Here is a 6439-nt window from a genome sequence, read left to right on the forward strand (position 1 = left end):
CCATGTTATGCCTAAACTGCCACACTGCAGACATCATAGCGATATGACTGAAAAATTGTCAAAGCGACATTAACAATCCAAATCACATGTCTAAATCCGGCACTGGACGAAATAATATCACATGACAGTTTTGTCTTCTTCAGTAAATAGCACATTCAGATTAAACATTGTTCATGTAAATTTCAGATGTTTTTAAACAACTACAACAGTACTATAGTAAAAAGAAATTAAAAGAATAAAATTGTCACCAATGAGCTTAAATGAATGATCACTGAGTGCTGTGAAATTTTCTCTGCAAACAAAACCATATCTCCATTTCCACCAAAGAAACTTGGCCAAACACCTGACATTCCTCTACCTAATATGTAAAGTTTAATTACCATGATTACATTAAAACAAGGAATAAAGCAAAATATACCATGCAGCATATGTGCCCCCAAAGAACTAATTCAGAATAAATATTTTATTCAGTAAACAGTGTTACATGCATTAAGACTTAAAGCTAGGGAAATAAGGTGGGGCATAAAATGTGGGAAAAACAGTTGCCACATATATGTGAACTTGTGACTGCAGGTTTTAACTCTTATAATGAAGTCTAGGCATCATAAGTTACAACAAAATAGGCATCGTTTATATGGCAATCAGTTGCTGGTGCTTACATAAACAAACTGTCGAACATGGTTTGTTTTAAGTATGTCCAAAGGGCAGTCCTTTTCACAAGATTGTTGTTGTTGCTGTTGTTGTAGGGTTTAACACCATTTTTCAGCACACGATAGGCTATACCTGGCAGCCAGTATTAATGGTGGAGGAAAACCCCGGAAAGAACTACCGACCGACGAGAAGCTACTGGCAAGCTTTCTCACATAATCACATTGGCTGAATCCGAGACTCGAACCCACGCAGACAGAGGTGAGATGGCAGTGATCCGTAAAGGAGAGTGCTGTAGACCACTCGAGGCCCCTTTTCACAAGATAAATGCAAGGGTAAGGACTTACTGTTAATTAGTCACACTGGCTATATTGTTTGCGTACTTAAATAAAAACTTTAGCTATTTTGCAGTTTAGCCAGAGCTGACCAGAATATGAAAAAGGGGCTTGTCCTAGGGGAATAATAAGGCATCACAGGGAGAAATGGCACATCCCATGGGCACTCACACATTGGGGCAAGGGGGTTGGGTCAGTAATCTCCTCCCTCTAAAATCTATTGTCAGCCAGTTAATGTGAAACTTTGATCTCTTTTCTTTTAATTGCTGCTATTTAAACTGCCCAAGGGATAGTTCTACAATAAGTTCCAATCATTACAGATTACCGTTTATGCATACGACATGTAGCAGACATAGACTGAATTTTTTTTATATAATTTTTATTTTTTTTAAAGATTACTGAAAATTGTGTTTTTTTTCGAAACACAACAGGTTTAGAATCTTAATTTTAGCAAAGCTTCCATTTGATTAAAATCGGATCTCAGTTTCGCCTAGGATAGTGGTGACTTGATTTAGATTGTGCCGTGTTAAGGCATGTATGTCAGCATCTTGATAATACATTTACTCATTTCACCAACATGATCAAAGTTAACTCAGGCAAAAAATTTTTGATTCGTCAAGCCCAACAGGCACCTCAGTTTCAATACAGGATGGGCTCAAACTAAAATTAGAGGAGCCCTGGGTGTCGGGCTATCAATGTTTTTTTTTTAGCACTGCTGGTGTAGATAAAAGATATGTGAACTGACTGCTGCATTTTGTGGTCACTTACTCAGCCTTCTATTTTCGTAACTCACACATTTAAGACTTCCCAGGATTAAAATATCCAACGGTATGTCTGGAACAGCGCCAACTTTTACTCTAGGCCTAGCATTTGTGTATGCCAATTTTTCAGAATCCCTACAGTAACATTCCTTTGAGAAATGTAATGAGCACAGTGTGCTGTATGCTGTTGCTTTGAAATCGACTCACTTGTAATATTGTATCCTTTATGGAAAAGAAAAAAATATGTTGTCCATCAGGCTTTTTTTAATGTACTATTACACCCGTAAGCAACACAAAACGGTATTGTCGTTTACTCTAGCAAGTCCCCCTTGGTATGCTGGAGTCACTACTATGATGTCACATCCTGAAAGTAACCAAATAAGCACAGAAATTTTGCATACGAGGTCACATAAATTCAGCTCCTAGAAGATATGCCAATATTTAAATATTGGCATTACAGTCACAGATGATACTTAAGAATAAGTTTTCTTCTATAGTGCTTTTATTATTATTCTATATTTCCATTGGTTTCTGGTCTCCTTTAAGAACTCTGAGGACTGATGTGGGCGAGTCCATTGTGCTAATTTGCATAGATATAGTTCACAAAGTGAAAACCCAATTCATTTTAAGGTCTTGAACAAAAGTTATTACATCTATTTGCCTTGATGAGACTGTTTAAGCCATCTGTAATAAAGAGTATAGATGGGTTTGTGGACAGGGCCAACATTTCTCTGAAGTCGTATTTTACTCCATATATAAAATGCAAAGTCTGGCACTTCTACACTGATATGAATACTACTAAATTTGACAACCCCGAACCTCCTCCAATTATTCTAGTAAAGTAGGTTCCTTTGATAATGCTCGCCCAATCATTAATACCTTTTGAGACCTTCTACCATACTACTACCTTGCAAACCCAGCTCTCCCTGGCTAAACTTTTCAGCTAAAAGAGCTAAAATTTACCTGCCAATATAGGTGGCAGTTAAATAGCGATCTCACTTAGATACCATGGCTGACAGGAAATTCTGTGAATACTTCAGTTGCTACAGGAGCTGAATTTGTGTTCTCTGGAAGGAAATAACTGCCAAGGGGCTAGGTGGGTGTATGTGTATTATGATCGGATACATATTATCGAAGAAACACTTTACTAGAAAAACTAGTTTCATTTTTTTTTCAAATATGTTACCCGATCATAATAACTTGACAGAATAGTTAGGAGGTAGAGGGAGTTACTTCCCATTACCATTGAGATGCCATGTCCTGTTGCCTTGGGTATGTGATGCAGCTTCTTGATAGATAACTGGCTTGAGAAGACTCTGTATGCCGAGGTGCAGCTTAAATTAAACATGGAATTCTTCCCTCCTGCAAATCACTGATGTGAAGGAATTAACTGAGGGTGCTCAAAAAATATACTGATGATCTGGCATTTGGAAAGATATTTATCTCCCTTTTCTGGAGGATATTGATTTCTTGCAGTGGAATGTCTGCCTTCAGTGTGTCTTTGGGGACCTCTATAGATAAAGGACACTGTACAATGTTACGTAGGAGGTGCACTGTACATAATATTGAGGCCCTATGAAACCAATTGACAGGTCCATTGATCAAAATGGCTACTACTTTCCCATTCAGCAGCAAAAAATAGGAGCCCCATTGGAATATCTGGCAAAGGCAGTGTGAAAATGATGTCATTTCATGTTATTGGTAGGCTGACCTGGAAAGAAACTTAGATGAAAATAATTGCCTTCTCTCTACTTCCTGTCTGTATTTGTTCCTGAGAACCGTGGTCTTCAACTGGTATACCAGTAGGACTACTTGCATTCCTGTGTCATAGAGACATCCTTTCTGTCCTTTTGTTTATTCCCATGAAAATCCCTCCTGGGTCCCTGAGACTGGGTCAGAGGGAAATTTGTCACTTTGTTGGCTTGTTTACCATATATACTTGCTTATAAGATGAGCCCAACTGCAAATTTGACACCCAGATCTGCATTTGCATAATGGACTAGTAGATCTGGTTGTGTGCAGTCCTTTAGGAGAATTAAATTAAATACAACTACAATAAATAATATACATGCAATAGTATAAAGCAGATCAGGATCTGTTGCTTGCAATTTGTCTACACTTATAGGCAAGTATATATGGATGTATTTCATTGACGTTGCCATTCAAGAGAAGGTTAGAAGGAGAATGTCTGCAATTCAGATTTTAACAAGCAGTGGGCCAGAGAGCTCCCACCATGACACATAAATAAGAGGGTGGTAAAATAAAAGAGGAAATGCCATATTACAATATTTACCTAACACTTCAATATCCATCTTACTTCCTGCACCACTCTGTTAGAGCCCTATTGAAACAAAAATCTTGCCTCCAGCAGTATAAGTATTAATCTCTTCCTTCTGAGATTAATTTGTTCCTTACCTATGCACGAATATTGTTCTGTGCTGAGAACCTCCTTTCACAGTCTGCCGTCTGAAGGTTTTATACATAGCTAGCTTAGCCACCTGGAACAAGTTTGTAAATTGTTCTTTATGGTTGTTAAGTACAATATTGAACAGCTCAGAGGTATTGTCTTTTGGGTACTTCTACTCCAAAATAAGTTTTTTTTTACTAATATAAGCTCTCTCAAAGCTACACTTGATTCAACTGATGCTACTTATAACTATATCAAGTTTACTATCTGCTCCATAATGCTGTGTTAGGATTTTAAGTACAAGATCCTACAGAGCTAAATTTCAGGTTCAAAATCACTCACTGGTATTCTCCATTAATATTTTCCCAGTTTCAATAACCTGATATACCTCATAACTTTAAAAATAAATTGCCTTCAACACTATCATCAGCCAATATTTGCTGAATTAAGTCATCATCTGATGATGAACCATGCTGGGAATTAGGCTTTTTTGGTTTTTGTGCCATAATTATAAACACACATTTGTAAAATTTCCTGGATGCATTGATCAAACTATGATAGAATGCTTATTCCAGGGCCCAATGTTCCAATCAAATTTAGTTTAACAACCATTCATGTCAAGTCAAAAGAACTATCAAACCTCTACAGGCATGAAATATGTCACAACAAGCACTTTATGGGTGAATGGCTGAATAAAAATTGTACACAACAGATAGTACATTTTCATATGTGCAACTTTAAACTAATTTTTGGGAATTCTTGTGCATCACTGTTTTTCAAGTGTGCAAATTCATTCAAGTTCAAATGTGTACCCCAGCAGCATCTCTGTGCAATCTTATTTTGGCTTTATGGCAGTCTTTGGGAAAGATGAAAATGGAGAACACTGCATACCTTTCCACCAGTTGCAGGTTACGCTGTCTCTGCCTACTCCTGGGGGTGTCTTTGCTCTATTAGATTTAATGCCGTTTCTCAGTACAGGATAGGTTATACGTGGCAGCCAGTATAACTAGTGGGGGAAAACTTGGTAAGAACCATCAACCCATGGGAAGCTACTAGCAAGCTTTCTCACATACCAACATTGGCCCAAGACTTGAACCCTCATCAACAGAGGTAATATGGCAGGGATTGGTTAAGGCAAGCGCTTCAGACCATTCGGCCAACCAGGCCCAAGTGAAAATATGGATTGTGGATCCTATACAATATCCTATTCAAATTTGATTAAAGATGTCATTGTGAGAAAAAGAGTTTGTTGACACTAGGATTTTGTAATTGTCTGTTTAAGCAACCTGAAAGGTCAGCAAATCGACGAGACTGTGGTAGCAGTTTGAACATCAGTGTATTCTTCTTGAACAGTAAGTCTAAAGATGCTGGAACTTTAAACCTGGCTGTTTATGGAGGAGGAGGAAGACAAAACTCCAGTGGCAACAATCAAAAGACTTCTTTGATTGATACCCAGAAGACAGTCTTCTCTTGTCAGAGTTAGATTAAGCAAAGACAATGGAGCTTGTAAGCATACCAAGTCATGACTAGGTGAATGTTGCAATGCTGATGTCTCTTGTGCTATCTGAAAAGTAGCTGGAGAAGATTGTCAAAAGAGGTGGCCCACCATACTCACAGAATGTCTAGAATGAGATATCATCACTTTCATATGATAGCTCTGTGATCCCTTAGAGTGGCAAAGACCTGAAAATGGAGTTAATCTGCATATGGACTGGGGTACTGAAATGGAAATACTGATCCATGAGAGTAGGTGTGTGGTGTGGTCAGACAAACTTGCCCAGTTTGTTATGTAAGGACAGGTTTAAAAATAGTGGATTCACATAACTGGTCTGTACTTATGATGTGCAAGACTGTATCCGAGTTGGCTTGATTTGATCTCAGTCACACTCAAATGTGGCTAGTAAAGACAACTGGCCATTGAGCTCAAACTGCATCAGGACTATTGGTTCTGCATAAAAAGTTTGTCATGTTGAGGCTGTGAGGGTGGAGCCAGAGCTGATGCTGTCACTGATTGGGATTACTTAGATCCATGAGGCACATATCTAACATCAGTTCATGATGCTTCAACTGGAGAAAGTTAGATATCCCAAATGATTGTCATTCCTATGTTTCAATGTTTGCATAGCCTATGCTATTTCCTACCCACGATTGTAAATCTGTAAGACAAAAATATAGACAACATGCATATATTGTAACCCAGCACATGTCTTGTTTTATGAATTTGGAGAGTGGCAGTACAGAGATACACATCAAGTAAAAATTTACCAGTAAGAAGTGCTCATGTAGTA

This window comes from Sinohyriopsis cumingii, chromosome 3 (genome assembly GCF_028554795.1).
Source record: "Sinohyriopsis cumingii isolate HCF-2022 chromosome 3, ASM2855479v2, whole genome shotgun sequence".
In the NCBI taxonomy this organism is placed as follows: Eukaryota; Metazoa; Mollusca; class Bivalvia; order Unionida; family Unionidae; genus Sinohyriopsis; species Sinohyriopsis cumingii.